Below are 16,341 nucleotides of genomic sequence, written 5' to 3'. Positions count from 1 at the left end.
AAAAATCTGACGTTGTCTCAAGACTAGTTAAACAAAATTAAAGAACTGTTGAATCAAATCTTATGATGCAAAAGGCTGTAACCATTGTGAGTTTGACTGGGTCAGAAGATAAGCAAACTGATAAACAAGATTATGGAAGTGTTGTACTGTGCAGCCAGTACAGATGTGATGTAAGTTATGAACCATCCTTATACTACAGCAAATATAGAACTGGGATCTCAGAGGTAAGCACAGAAGAGCATCAAGTGCCCAGAAGTCTAAACAAAATAACTGTATAAAGTGCAGTAGATAAGCCACAAAAGAAGGTCAGTACAGAGGAAATTGGATTTTGCTACGGCACAGCTCAACTTGAAGTTACTAAACTAAGCTGTAAGAAGACAGAGCCACTATACCAAATGTAACTATTTAGGATGGAAATAAAAGTAGTCCCAAATACATTATGGACGTAATCACATGTATTGTTAAGATATTTGCCACATCAAGAAGACAGCCATAGGCTAATGAATTAATTTTATAAATGTGCTCCTAAAATTTGTTTGCTTGTTACACTTTGGAAGAGTTCTGGCTACTGAAACTCAAATAATCTTTAGATGTTTGACAAGCAAAAATTTTATTACTTTGTTACTTGAAGAAAATACAGCTTCTGATGTGATTCCAATGAAGTCTATATTGTCAATTCTAGCAATGCCATATTCAGTAGATATACTTTTCACTACATTAAACAAGTAGATAATTATAATGATTTTAAACAATAAAATGATACATTGACAATAATTTCAAATGAAAAAGAGCACTGATGCCTGCATAGTGAGCAACTGCAGAAGCACATGTGAAAACTTCCTTCTAGATAAACTTTATTTCTCTTTGAAGGGAATGTCAGGATACAATTTCATTCTAGGGTTTCTATCATTGTTCTACCACATCTCCAGGCCTGAACAAGCTAAGAGGGTACATGGCGTGAATTCCTTAAGAACACACTGTGGAGCTGCCTTGGTAAGAGCTACTCAGTCAAGAAAATCATCTGCAAATCCATACCGTTTTTTGAAGGCATAGCTGGAAATTCCAATGGTTCCTAAGGGAAGTCAGGAATCTCTGAGGTTGTCTGAAGTGCTCTAGGATCACTTCTTGTAGCTATTCCTTATCACTCTTATAACATCCCAGCATAGTTGCCTTCTCAGTGTGAAAATCTTTTGAAATATATCATTTAAAACAGTCAGTCTCTTTATGGTGAAGACTGCAAGTAAGACTTTCTGAAGGGAGTGCCCGATTAGGCTTCTCAGACTAAAAGAAACGGTATGGCACTGGAAGTAAATGACAGAAGCTGAACTAAAATTTCCCTTCAAATTATTCCAACTGCTGACATTTTGCCAGAGTATGAATTAAATACCTGACAAAAGGAACAGCTATACACAAATCCCAAAAATTTTGTGACAAAATAAAGCTGGAGTCACAATTACATGCAGTGTCCATAAAATATTCTATCAAGCATAACATTAGAATAAGCTGCAGCACAACCCCATAAAGTTAGTTAAGTCATTACAACCCTGAAATCCATAAATGTTTTAGAATCATTAAGCATGCAGAAAGTCTCCCACAACAGTGGGGTTCCAGCTGCTGCTCATGAAGCAATCTTACCATGTCTTCAATGTGAATAAATAATAGGAAGTTATAGCCTGACCCCCAGGAAGGTGACCTCATACAGCAGTATGGAGAACTCCTATTACCTTCAATTCTTTTCACCTTTCCTCAGACAACTGTTAACTGTTTCCATCTCAATCAAACTTCAAGGACAATGGTGAAGGCTGGAGATATGAAAGACTAAAATGGTAAGATCGAGTTGATAATGGATCAGGCCTCAAAAATATTTTCTAAGCTTTAATAAATTATAACATGTAATATGTGAGAAAAGAAGTTTAAAGATTACAATATCTGCTTCAGGAAATAAGTAAGCAGTCAGTATTACCATCTTGGACTAGAGTTTCAGAATAAAAATCCTCTTTCTGAGGATCCTCTTTGGCTCCTGAAAATATTTGCCATTGTATTGTGTTTACATGGCAAGGTTTTGGTAGCAAGGGGTCCGCTTCTGTGAGCAGAGACCTGCACTACCCCATGTCAGATCAGAGCCAGCTCCAGATGGCTCCAGACAGAAGGGACCCGCTGCTGCTAGAGCTGAGCCACGAGCAATACTGGGTGTGCCTCTGGGATAGCAGATTTAAGAAAGTGAAAAACTGCTGTTCAGCAACAGCTGGGAGAGAGGAATGAGAAAATGGGAAAGCAACAGCCCTCCAGCCATCAGCGTTAGTGCAGCAGATCCCACGTTGCAGCAGTGGATGTGGCCCAAGGGAGGCCGGAGCTGCAGTCCACGGAGAGGAGCCCGCAGTGAGGCAGGAGTGCTGGAGGGGCTACTACCTGTGGGGACCTGTGTTGGAGCAGTCCGCTCCTGAAGGATGGGCCCTGTGGTATGGACCCATGCTGGAGTTTGAAGAGCTGCAGCCTGTGGAAAGCCCATGTGAGATCAGTTCAGGAAGGACAGCATTCCACGGGAGAGACTCCACACTGAAACTAGAGCAGAGAGTGACCATGGAGGAGCAGCAGAGACAAACCATTATGGACAGACCACAGCCATCATTCCCAGCTCCCTTGCACTGCTTGGAGGAGGAGACAGAAGAGTCAAGATTGAGTGTGAGCCTCGGAAGAAGGGGGTCTGGAGGGAAGGTGATTTTAGTTGTTGGGTTTTTTCCTTTTAGTTCTCACTGTCCTACTCTGTTATCAGTTATATTAAATTAATCTTCTTCAAGCTGAGCCTGTTTTGACTGTGACAGTTCTATTTTGGGAATACCTTCAATTTCTCAAAAGGAAATTGAGATTTAACAGGAAAAAAAAAGATAAAAGAGACAAGGACAGTTTGTTTACTGGAGAGTATCAACATATCCCTTTTCTGCTGCTCTGGACACCAGCAAGCATTTGTACAGAGGTAGCAGAAGCAAAGTTCAGAGGACTTGGCTCCCGAGAACAACTGCAAGTGCATTTTTGTTCTGAAATTCAAATGAAAATTCTAGGTGGCTGAGAGTGCCTCAGGATTCATTCCAGGTGCTCAAGACATCATAAAGATGTATGAGAAGAAAAAAGAAAAGAAAAAAAGATTTAATTCTTGAGAGCTAGGTGTGAGGTATGACTGAATAGACCTTTACATTGCTAATGTTAAGCGATGCCTAATGGTACAATCTTTATGAAGACCTTATCTAATTAGAAAGGAACGCTTTTACAGCTTCTCTTGAGACAGACAAGTCACAGTATGTTTATAGATGCTAAGAAAGTCTTTCAGTAAGGTGAGGATTTAACTCACATTATGGGTCACAACATGAAGGAATGCCAAGGCCTATGCTTTTATGTCTGTGGCACTGTTGCATTATTGCACATGCTGCCCCTGCCAGTACCTTGAAGCAAACTCTCACATGACTAGAAAATAAATATGCTTCTTCCATGAGAACAAGGATCCATTTACAGTAATCAGTCATTAGGATTTAGGCACTAGAAAACACAGTTGCAAACGAGGTTGATTCACCACCAGTTACCATTCACAGAGATAACTATCCATAGCTATGTCCACTGCTGAGAAACATCTGAGTCCAAACCAGGTCAAGCTGAACCTGTGGTTGACTCAGTGAGAAGCAATCGTTCCCTTGAGTGATTATTTGAAAAAAGACCTTACACTGACAATCTATGTGATGGATGAGTAAGGATGTTTTTCACCTTGTATCCGTCTGACAAGGGCACTGCAAGAGGTCTCAAATTACTTGCCCATTACAGCTCACTTCCAAGAAACAGGCTGAGGTCAAGATTGAAATCATCTTTGATCCAAGTAACCACGTATTTGCTAACTGAGACCATCATATTTTAAACAATGGAAAGCACTTAACACTATGATAACAGAAAGTTATAGTTTCATTACTGTTCTTCAATTACAATAAAAAAAGCTTCCCTCTCCTGGGAAAGTGGTGACACTGGCAGCACTAGTTGTTTAGCATAGTACTTGGAACTATCTTTCCTGATTCTATACATCTACATAACACAGTGATTTCTTAAAATGTTAATGAATATGGAAAATATACCAATATTGAAATTGTTACTTCTTTAGTACAACAGATCATCAAGTTCAACCCCTCTGCTAAAGCAGGTTCCCTACAATAGGTCGCACAGATAGGTATCCAGACGGGTCTTGAACATCTCCAAAGAAGGATACTCCACAACCTCTCTGTGCAACATTTTCCAGCACTCTATCACCCTCACTGTAAAGAAGCTCTTCCATATGTTTTTGTGGAACCTCCTACGTTCCAGTGTTTGGCCACTGCTCTTTGTCCTATCACTACCCATCACTGACAAGAGTCTGGCCTCAGCCAGTGCACCCCAGGATCCCACTGGCCTTCTTGGCTACAAGGGCACACTGCTGGCTCATGACCAACGTGTTGTCCTCAAGGACACTCAGGTACTTCTCTGCAGAGCTCCTCTCCAGCAGGTCATCCCCTAACCTGTACTGATGCATGCAATTATTTCTCCCCAGGTGCAGGACTGTGCATTTGCTTTTGTTGAACCTCATCAAAATTACCAAAGATTTTCTCATGAGCTCTTTTAATGAATAACATGGGAATTTATGCTTCTCTTTCTTTAGTTCTCTGTAGAATCACTAATGTACATATCTCTGTTTTACATGAAAATATGAGATAAGCTAGCTAATGCTGACACGTATCAGTGGCAATTACCAACTATGTGCAAGGTAGGGATATTACCTCTTACCTCTGGCCTGTCTGAGATCAATTTTGAATCCTATGTCCAGTCTGATTATCAGTCCTCTAAGAAGTTTATGAAAAAACAAGAAACGTTCAGAAAAGAAACACAGTTATTTTGAAGGTGGAAAGTAAATGGTACAAAGACCTAAAATAGTCTTAAAGTGGGCAAGAATGTGAACTAAGAGCTTTGCAATGGTGAATAAGAGGGAAAGAGTTCTAACTTGTCAACAAATCACGAAGAATCTCTAACTGTGGCATTTACATTGCCATATGAGGGTAAGGACAGAACTTCTATTTGTTAAATAAGTCTTAGAAGTCTTAAACTCGATGTTATTTATTACAGTTTTGATGCTCATATATTTTCATTGATGCTCCTTAGTGTTTTGTCAGTGACATCAACAGTGGGATTAAGTGCACCCTCAGCAAGTTTGTGGGTGAAATCAAGCTGCGTGGTGTGGTCAACGCCCCCATGGGTCAGGATGCCATTCAAGGAGACCACAACAGACTTGAGTAGTGAGTTCAAGGGAACCTCATGAGGTTCTACAAAGCCAAGTACAAAGTCTTGGACCTGGGTCATGGCAACCCTCACTATCAATACAAACTGGGGGATGAAAGGACAGAGCACAGCCCTGACAAAAAGGACTTGGGGATACTGGTGGATGGGAAGCTGGACGTGAGCCAGCATTGTGCCCTCACAGCCCAGAAAGCCACCTGTATCCTGGGCTGCAGCAAAAGAAGCATGGCCAGCAGGAAGAGGGAGGTGATCCTGCCCCTCTACTCTGCACTGGTGAGACCTCACCTGGAGTACTGCATCCAGATGTGGAGTCCTCAGTACAGAAGAGATGTGGACCTGTTGCAGCATGAAGGAATTCTACATGACCCCTCAGTAAGTTTGCAGACGACACCAAGTTGGGAGGGCATGTTGATCTGCCAGAGGGTAGAAAGGCACTACAGAGGGACCTGGACAGACTGGATCGATAGGCCAAAGTACACCGTATGAGTTTCAATAGGGCCAAGTGTCGGGTCCTGCACTTTGGTCACAACAGCCCAAGGCAACCCTACAGGCTTGGGGAGGAGTGGCTGGAAAGCTGCCTGATGGAGAGGGACCTTGGTGTACTGATGGACAGTTGGCTGAATATGAGACAGCAGTGTGCCCAGGTGGCCAAGTAGGCCAATGGCATCCTGGCTTGTATCAGGAATGGTGTGGTGAGCAGGACTAGGGAAGTCATCCTGCCCCTGTACTCGGCATTGATGAGGCCCCACCTCGGGTACTGTGTTCAGTTTTGGGCACCACAGTACAGAAAGGACATTGAGGTGCTGGAGCAGGTCCAAAAGAAGGGCAACAAGGCTGGTGAAGGGCTTGGAGAATATGCCCTATGAGGAGCGACTAAAGGAACTGGGGCTGTTTAGTCTGGGGAAGAGGAGGCTGAGGGGAAACCTTTTTGATCTCTTCAAATACATGAAAGGTGATCGCAGTGAGAGCAGGGTTGGTCTCTTCTCACTGGTGACAGGTGACAGGAGAAGGGGAAAAGGCCTCAAGTTGCGCCAAGGGAGGTTTAGGTTGGATATCAGGAAGAACTTTACAGAAGGGGTTGTTAAGCACTGGAACAGGCTCCCCAAGGAAGTGGTTGAGTCACCATCCCTGAATGTGTTTAAAAATTGTTTGGATGTGGTGCTGAGAGATATGATTTAGTGGTGGGTTGTTAGAGTTAGGGTAGTATGGTTAGGTTGCAGTTGGACTTGATGATCTTGAAGGTCTTTTCCAACCTGAGCAATTCCATGATTCTGTGATTCTGTGATTCTATGAAGGAATTCAATTACACATCTTTGCTCCAGATGCACTGCCATGTCAGATGCCATTTTGTCAGACTGCCCCTCTGCTGCCATCTGTCACATTACAACAAAAAGTAAGGGAATCTTGGCAGGAAAGGCCAACTTCTACAATCAACGTATGCTTCTAACGTCGTGGGCCAACATAATAAAATAGAAATTTAGAAAAGTGAAGCTTTTATTGCAAGCTGTAAGTCACAATGCAAGTCAAACCTCCAATTCATCTATTATCTTGAGATCTTGCTATGTGTCAGTGGCAAATATTTTTGCAACAGCACATACTTTTTTTTGTCTTACAAATACAAATTTAAATCTTAGATTTCAAAGGAAGCAGGTCTGATGATACATTAATATACTAACAATATTTAACATGTATAACCTACAGCTAAATAAAACTTGACACAGTATGAGAAAAAGTTCCTTCTAATGGAAATATAGCCAAAGACTTAGCTCAGATGAGAGATTATTTTCCAGGTGGGCAAACTACACACCCTCCTGCAAGTGGCAGAATATGGTCTTATCCTCCAAATTACTCCTCAAGAGCATTATCAATTATCTGCACAAATTTGGGCTTTACAGAAATATGAGGCTCACTATACATGCGCTGCAAGATTGGTCTCTGCCTGCCTTTTAAGCATAACAGATAAGCATGGTTAGCCACCATTAGAGAAATGTAGGCAGGCTGTTTCTTTGTTTTGCTCATCCCAAAGGTACTGAGATACAGATAAGAAGTGCCTGCACATAAATGGTTTGTTCTGCCAGCAGCAATTGTCTTTCCTGGTGCCCTACAGCCACCCCATCACTTGGCAGAAGCACAGCCAAAAAAATGCTGATCAAGGAGGAATTTCTGATGCCAAAGGAATATACCAATGTGTAAATGGCTTGTTCTCTGCATTTGAAATCTCAACTGAGGTATTTGGCAAGGAAATTGGCCTGGTAAGCAACAAACAAGTGTGAGCTGCAAGATGAAATGTCTGATCTTCTTAAAAGACTTTGAAGAGTGGAGTGAGAGGATAGAAGAGTCCTCTTCTGGGTCACCGTGAAGTTATATCAGTCAAGGTGCTAAAGAATGTTCTGGAAAAAAAAGTGCTTCACTATTCCTAATGCATATAGCAGATACATACACATTTTGTATAATAATTAATCTTCAGTACAAGTGAGGGCATAAGGTTTTCTAAATGAAGATAATAGTAGCAATTAACCTTGAAATATATTACATTAGCTTTGAAATATTTGTAAACTAGGTAATAAGAATGCTTTAATATTAGTGTTCTTACAATGCATCAGTGGAATTACACTATGTTCTTCAAGAAAATGCTAATCTCAGCAATGACAGCATTATGACAATACTGTAATATGAGCACGCTAACCTCTGAGATGGAGTATTCAAAAGTGTAGGTACTTTTTACGACTATATACGTAAATTAGATAGTTTAAGTAAAAAAAAAAAAGTATTCTTGATGGCTTAGGAAGAAGAGTAGTAGTTTCTACAGGAAGTTTCTTCACTTACTAATTATTCACTTGTACTAAGACAGGGACAATGTAAACAGCCCAAAAGGCATTTCTTTTGTAAATGTTCTAGCAAGTGTTGCACCTAGAGGTGCAACTGTGAGGTGTGACCCTCCTTACATACTGCAAATAACTCTCATTTTACCTTCCCTTGAAAAGAATATGTTACAGATTTGAGTTCTGGGTCATTAGGACTTTCTCCAGAATATTTCCTCCCCTTCTCACTGTACACATGCTCAGAAACTGTCATCTTTACATTTCTCCAACTCCATCAATGATTTTAATGATTTTAAGATGTAGGTTTTTCTTAGCTGTGTGTGTGATGACATGACTGCCACTGCAACAGAAAGATCAGCACAAAACACTGTCAGCCTGACTGAATATTGTAACTGGGGACCAAAGAATAAGCGAAATAAATAAATGGGTAATAAACAAGTATTCACCTGGCTAAATCTCTTTTTCTTCCATTATTTCTCATAATCAACTACGAGGAGGCTGCTGAGAACTGATTGACACAAAACAAGTTTTTTCTGTCTGCTTGAGGAAGAATAATTTGGGGCTGTTTATCCAAAAAAAAAAAATGTCTCAAGAAATGTATTTTTTAATCCTTCTGCAGTGTTATCAGAAAGTAACGATAAGGGCTACCAGAAATAAAGATTGGACAACTGGAAGTGACATCTAGAGATACCATGAGGGGAAAATGACTGCAGAAAGCAAAAATCAGAGGTGTTTTATCTGATTATATCATCTGCCTCATTAGGTTTAGGCAGCATTTAGTTTGTCTGGACTAAATTTCCTATCAGGTGCTCAACAGTTCATCAACAGCTACCAGAGAAACAAGTCAGATAACTAAAGGAAGTACTCTCCTACTAGAAAAAAAAATAGCTAAACCACACAATCTTCCTTACAATCTTAAGAAAAAATACAATCATTTGTAACTTTATATGAAGAAATTTGGGCAGATAATTCAGGAAGGAGTCACAGGGCAATGTGATAATACAAACTATAGTATTCTAGATGTTAGGGCTGTCTAGCACTCGGTGTTATTGCTGCATCTTTCACCTTTGGTACCATACATAGGACTGAAAATTCAACAGACCCAATAAATCAACTGCTAAAAAAAAAAAAAAGAAAAGAAAAGAAAAGAAAAAAAAAAGGAAAGAAAAGGAAAACTTGAACTATTCAAGTGATCTTTCTTATCCCACAAGTAAGAGCATGACAAAGTAAAACAACCAGAAATAAGCCATTTACTACATGATTATTGTGAGGTAAATCCACATGGATCTACCTGAATCTGACAACAGAGTCTTACAGAGGAGTACAGAAGACAGTATATTGATCAGAATAGAACCAAAGCAACTAGCAGAATGTTTGAGTTAAGCATAATGCAAAACTCATTATCACGACGACACAAGATCTAGTAAGCTTTTTTCAGAGGAAATCCTATTAACCCATTGAATCAAGCTACAGAATACAATGATGTATGTAAGCTGTCATGTTAGGGAGATACATGCTTGAAATAACATGAAATAAATTTCCAAATATTTGGAGTTAATATTTTCTACTAAAGCAGACATTAGGGTAAATATTATACAAGTGATATATTAGATGTTCTTAAACTAGAAAGACAAGACGTCAAAACTGAACATCTAATGGATTGCATGTGAACAAACTGAATTCAGTCTGAATTCTGAGTGTACATTTCTATATAACTAGCTCCATATATTGGTGTGTCAAAAAGCCTGATTTTCTGAAGCTAAGGAATATTTTGAGTGAAGGTAACTGATGGGAAAAATCAGGCCAAAAAATACAGTAAATAGTAGTAATTCTATGAGAAGATGCATTAGATGGGAAAAGTGTTGCAATCTTTTGGTTAAAATCTCATTTTTCTTCTATGGTATAGTAGCTACACTGGTTATAAATGTGGCAGTAATGGGGAACACATGGAAGAAAGGGGAATAATCTGAATGAATTAGGATGTAGAGAAAACTTAAGCAGGAAACTAAGACAAAGAAGAAAATCCATTATTAAAAAGTCTAAAGCTGTGGGGATAAACTCTCAGAGTTTCTATTTGCATTGGTTATTATTAAAACGCATTAAGAATAGAAGAAAGCATTTTAACAAAGATAGTATCATAGAAATAATACAGGTTTAGTTGTTCTTCCTCTGACTGACACAGAACTAGAAAAACATCTATTGCCTACTTTAAAAGAAGCATAAATCTGTGAATGATTCAGAGAAACAAACAACAGGAATTACAAGGTATAGATAGGGGAAAAAACTGGAATTGGACACTATTTTTTAACAATGCCACAAAGAAAGAAGTTGTGAAATTAAGTGATTATTTCTTCATCCCTTGTCATCTTCAGAGCACATCTAGGTTCTAGATTCACCCAACCTAACTTTAAGAAAACCTTGTCGCTCTCTTAATTTGAGAATATCACTGACCCAGATGGGTGGATCCCAAACTAAAACACATCACTTGCTCACTCCTTTCATAACCTGTATTTCCCGATTTAAACATGCTATGCAGGTTCATCATAAAAGTAAACTCATGGAAGTTATTGCCCTGTAGCATATAGGCTTTTAGAGCTCATGATCTGATAAATCCTTCACCTCATGAATCAACCTGTGAAATTCTCTAGTCTCTCCCTTCATTTTCCTCATGTATTTTTACATATCAGGAGATAATTTCTTGTACTGTTGCATAGCATTTTAAACTCTACAGAAAAAAAAAAACTACAGAAAGTCTTATTAGCACTAGTATATTTATTAACAGAATGGTATCACCTGATCCTACGACTCAGATTTTCTTCTGCCTAAGTATGCCATTTTTTCCGCTACTCACTGACAAAACCACATTCTTATAAAACTCTTCCACTCAGTAGACCATGAAACTCATTAGTTCTAAATACCCAGGAAAAAAATCCATAACATCAATTTAACTTCTATTGTTTTTAAAACTAAAAAGAAAAGAAATAAAGATTTCTTTTTTTCTATTTCAGCCTTAAGTACTGAAGAGTAATAAATGTTCTCAAAACTTGGTATGGATTGTGCATATGTCAATTTGTAGCACCCACATTTGCTCTTAGCTAATATACAGGCCAGAACTGGAAGAAGAAAAAATAGTCAATAAGTATTTCTAGAGGGCATCGACAGATTTTCATTAAAAGGGAATTGGACCTTGTGGAGAATAAGTAAAAATTAAGTCAATTTATAGTGATAGGCAAACACTGTGCTGTGTATAATTTTCTTTTGATTATGGAGGCTCTTTGACAGTAAGAATGTCAAATTTACTTATTTAAATTAAATAAATCAAACAGATACTTTCAAAATATAAATTCTATATTGAGTAGCCAATAGGAGTAGGTAAATATCAAAAGCTGTCTTCTTGGTGGAGTTTTACTAGACCAGAATCATATATCTTTTTCCTACTCAAATTATTCTCATGGGGTTTTTTTTTTGAGATTATGATCTAAAATTGCAAAATAGGAAAACTGAGCCATACATTTAGCTTTCTTCCATTTTGCAAAGGAGGTAATTTCCATCTATTTGAAGTCCCATTCTATGCAAGATAACTAATAACCAAACTGCAACAAGAATGAGGCCCTTGTCCTCATGAAATTCATCACAACTACTCATCACAGAGGAAAGTTGAGAGTTTTCTGATCAACAGCTTGCTTGGCTCTAATATTATTCTTCTTACATTTTCTAAAAAGGTTTATTACGTACTAGCAAGTTTGCAAAGGGTATTGTAATATGGAGCATAGTGGTCTCTATTCACTTATTTCTTTGACATCTCTTCTCTCTTTGCAGTTACAGTATTTACACAAGTTACAAGCATTTGTCAACAAGTGTGACAATTAGCCTCGAAAAAGCAGCTCCTTAGTAGACCTTGACCTGGGAACACTAGAAAGCTTTTTCAGTAACAATGGACCAGCCTTCAGAAGGTATTCAGGCTTCTTTAAAGCAGGCAGCTAAGGACTGAGAGCACCTATCACAAAGCCCCTTGGCTACGAAACTTGCTTACCCACTGCTTTTTGATGCTGCAACTAGAACTGAGGCTTCTAGTGTGGAAGACTGCCTGCCTGCTGTCTAGAATGACTTAGTAGTGCTGTTTGAAGAGAAATACTTAACCAAGGAAAACTCCACTGGTGTGCTGTGTTAAAGATATCTATCTACTGCTCACTCGCCTGCATCAGAGTAATCGTTTTAACAGCAGTTTTAATTCAATTTATCTTGTTATATATGGAGACTTAATTGAACAAATTACTTCTAAGGAATGCCTGAAATTGCTAATATTAACACTGCTGTCATCTTTTTTTCTTTTGAACGCTGTCACTTCCTAATTCTGCACATAATTCTCTCTGACATGAAGGACAAAGAGCGTACCAGGTTGATCTTAAGAAAGGCAAAATGGCAGAAAAGTCCATATGTTTACTACAAACATTTCTGGTATGAAATACTAGCCATTATGAATGTTCTGAAACTAATATTCCTCCTTTTGTAATCATGAACATCACGATGAAGGATGGTATCACTGTGGAAGTGTTGAAATTTCCAGCAGATCAAAAAATATGCACAGAGACTGCTAGCTTCAGAGCAACCACATGTAACTTCAGTGTCATTTCCAGACATACTCAGTCCTTGTCAAAAACAGTTGTAAATATCACAAGCAACTCCCTATGCCTCCATGGTTTTCCTCTATTTTTCCAGACAATGAACTGGAAGTTGTCATTAGCCAGAATTATTAAAATGGAATTAAAAGCTGCTTTGACATTTTGGAGGAATAATGTTTTTCAGTAATATATCTCAACTATTACAGTGTTATCTCTAAAGTTCTACTACTGCCACCGTTCGGGCTCCTAAGTAAGTTTTCAGACACTAATCTTGAAATTATCATATTAGATATTAACAGCATAGACACTCAGAACCCACATTCGACAGTAACATGTATGAGTACTAGTATGCCTTTTTTTTTTTCCTGTTGGAGCTACTAACTGCTATGAAAATATTTCTTCGTGAACAGGATATTTTTATGTGAATATTCTGAATCACCCATATCCTTTACATTTCTTCTCTGAACTTTATCCATGGTGGTACTGATTTCAGTGCTCACACTGAGGAAGAGTAGCTTATTTTACTGTTTATTAACGAGGGATTGATTTAGCTTTTGAAAAACAATTTGCATTTTCCAAGAAACATTAGCAAAAAAACCATTCTAACTTAGAAAAGGGCGGACCCCTTGATGTTTCAACCACACTGCCTCCAACAATATACCCAGAGTAACTGCAGTCAGTGGAGGATATTCAAATACAAAGTTTCTTCCATGTCTTGATTAAGTTCATACGATGTTTGTCTACGAAGATCACAATCTTTTTGGAAAAGCACTTAAGATGAAAGCTTACGGTATGTTTGATTTGCTCAGTCCTTGTATCTGATTTTATTTGTGAATGACTTTTGGAAAAGCTTTCCATAGAAGAAGAAATATAACTGATTTTAAATTTGTATCTACAAACTTTCTTTGCTATGCGTTTTCCATAAATCTAATAAATTCATTTCTTAAAAGAGTCAGTAAACTTTCTTAAGGAGGATATACTCTAGCTACTGTTAAATATTTAACCCAGAGACAAAGTCTGCGCAACTTATGAGAGTGAATACATCTATTCTACTACTGATCAATTTAGGAGCTGTCATGCAATATTAAAAACATATTTTTGAAAGCAGCTTTATAACAACAGTAGAACCATTCAGCAGTTAAAGGCAACTGTGCAAAACCACAGAAAGCAGAGTTACCTAAGTGAGTGCAATGCATCAACATCTACAGATAAAGACTCTGCAACCCACAACCTACAGAAGTGTATAAATCTATTCTGCTACATATTACTGTAGCAGCTGTCATACAATATTAAAAGTATTGAAAATACTTTTATAACAACAGAACCACTCAGCAGTTGAAGGCAATGGCAAAACCACAGAAGCATACCGTTACTTAAGTGAGAGCAGTGCACAAGGAAATAAATGTAGGCACATACTTTATTTTATTCTGAAAACATTATTTTCAGAAACTATGTCCTTCTGTACTATTATCGTAGATATAGGTTGTATTAAAATTATGAAGAAAGCAGAGTATTACACTTGACAGTTATTAAAAGACAACGAGAAAAAAAGAGATTTTTGCTATTGATTTACATAAATTGCTCTTGAATTTTTCAGATTAAATGTGCATGTGGTTCACAACATTCAAAAACATGATAAACCATTTTGGGAAGGAAGATAGCCCAGCTTCAAGCTTTTGGTAGGGATTTAGGTCAGGACCAGTCATGATGCTCATATCTCTACCGAAGCTGCAGTAAACTTCAGAGGGTTCAGCATCCTGCTTTGTGTGTACTACAGTACAGACTGTTACTGAATCTATGGATGGTTTACAGATAGATGTAGGATGTGCTTTACATGCCACAAGTATCTAAAACTACTCATTTGTACGAAACATGCAAGAAGATTTGATTGGGACACACTAATGTTTGAGAGGGGGTGGGGAAAAAGGATATGAGCTATCCAAAATCAGAAAAAAGCAGATATTCTTCTAACAACCAACATTTTCATGAAACTGCATCTAACTTCCTCACTAATTTCCAGGAAAGCATATAGGTAGTCATGAGTACACTTACAACATTCCATTTTCCCTAATATTTTACTTAAAAGTATCTGTAACATGCATACAATTTTATGATGCATATACTTTTCACTATGTATGGGTAGAATTGAACAGCCCTGATCCTTACTAAAATTTTTTTCAAATCCCCAGTAAAAAGTTATAAGTCTACCATTTTGTACTGTGAACAAGTATTTAATTCCCAAGTTAAAGAAATACTTTGGGAATAAACCTGCACTGTTCCTGAACTACAAACAAATTATGAATCCATAAGACTGTGGTATTTATCTAAAGCCCACTTTCATACATTATTGTTTATATCTTTTACTTTTTATCTATTGCTTGATTTTCATGTAACATGCCTTTTTTCATTTACACCATTTGTACATCACAGAGAAATGAGACATACACATCTTCCTGTGATTTCATTTAGCTGGAGTGTTGGAAACCTGTACTGCACTAGGGAAGAAGAAACAGGCACATGCAGACAGACAGGCTTTTGACTGTCAAGGCAGACAAAATAGGCAGCTGCATCATCAACCTCTTTCTTACAGAAATCTTGCAATCACTAACAGCAGCTTCACTATATTCCTAACTGCCTTCCCATTACCACTTTCCCAGCCATAAAAACAAGTTTAGACAATAATCAAGTGCTAAATATTACCAAGGAACTGGACCACGTGTAACAGTCGGACTCAAGAGAACACAGACTTGACAACCTACCTAGACAGAAAATACTGTCTATTTGGTGGAATCTCTGCAACCTTTAGTGCTGTAAATAACTCTTTTCACAGCATTTCTCAAGTGGATTGACACTTCTATTTACAATGGAACACGAAACAAAAATAAAAGCTTAAGTTAATACATTAAAAAGGAATCTGTTGTCATTTCAACTCATAGTAATGCACTTCAGTAGATGCACACCTTCTCCATAAAAATGCACTTGATAACACATTTTGTGTTTCCAGATTCTGTAATTAAAACTAGCAAGCAACACAGAGAAACATTTGTGTAGAATTCCATACTAAGAGTCACTTGAGGAAAAGACTGCACTTCTCAGAATTATAATATAAACAGCATTATTTTAGATCATTTCATGGGAGCAAGTTTTGCTTGTATTCTCACTCATTAACACAAGAAACTACAATCTCTCAGTCAGCAAAGTTCCCCTTTTCACAGGCACAAGTACATACATTGGACTTAAATCCTAGCTTACAGGAAGATCTGAGAATATGTATTTTTTCAATATTTGAGACAGAACATTTCAGTCTGGAACATGATAAAACACTGAGAATTTGCACTGCAACTTTGCTGCAATCAGTGTTCTTTTACAAATAAAAAGCACACTAAAAATAATGTAAGCTTCTTATTTCTTTTTTTTTTTTTTTTACTGCTTTACACAGAAACTATACTGCTAAAAAGGGAGGAGGTGATCTGAGATAAAGCATCAAACAATAAAACTTACACCCAGTTGCCCCGTGTGAATGTTACAGTTGCTTATTATGAATCCAGGTACCACAGTTCTTCCTCCTCAAGACTATTTTCACATTTTAACAGTAG

At 37.9% G+C, this 16,341-nt stretch overlaps 1 protein-coding gene across 3 annotated transcripts in view; it reads right to left on the bottom strand.

Moving 5' to 3' along the window:
- Positions 1-16,341, bottom strand: part of KCNIP4 (potassium voltage-gated channel interacting protein 4) — a 296,711-nt gene that overhangs the window by 173,312 nt on the left and 107,058 nt on the right. The window lies entirely within an intron of this gene.

This window comes from Numida meleagris, chromosome 4 (assembly GCF_002078875.1).
Source record: "Numida meleagris isolate 19003 breed g44 Domestic line chromosome 4, NumMel1.0, whole genome shotgun sequence".
Taxonomy (NCBI): domain Eukaryota; kingdom Metazoa; phylum Chordata; class Aves; order Galliformes; family Numididae; genus Numida; species Numida meleagris.
This window is presented reverse-complemented; position numbering and strand designations above follow the sequence as displayed.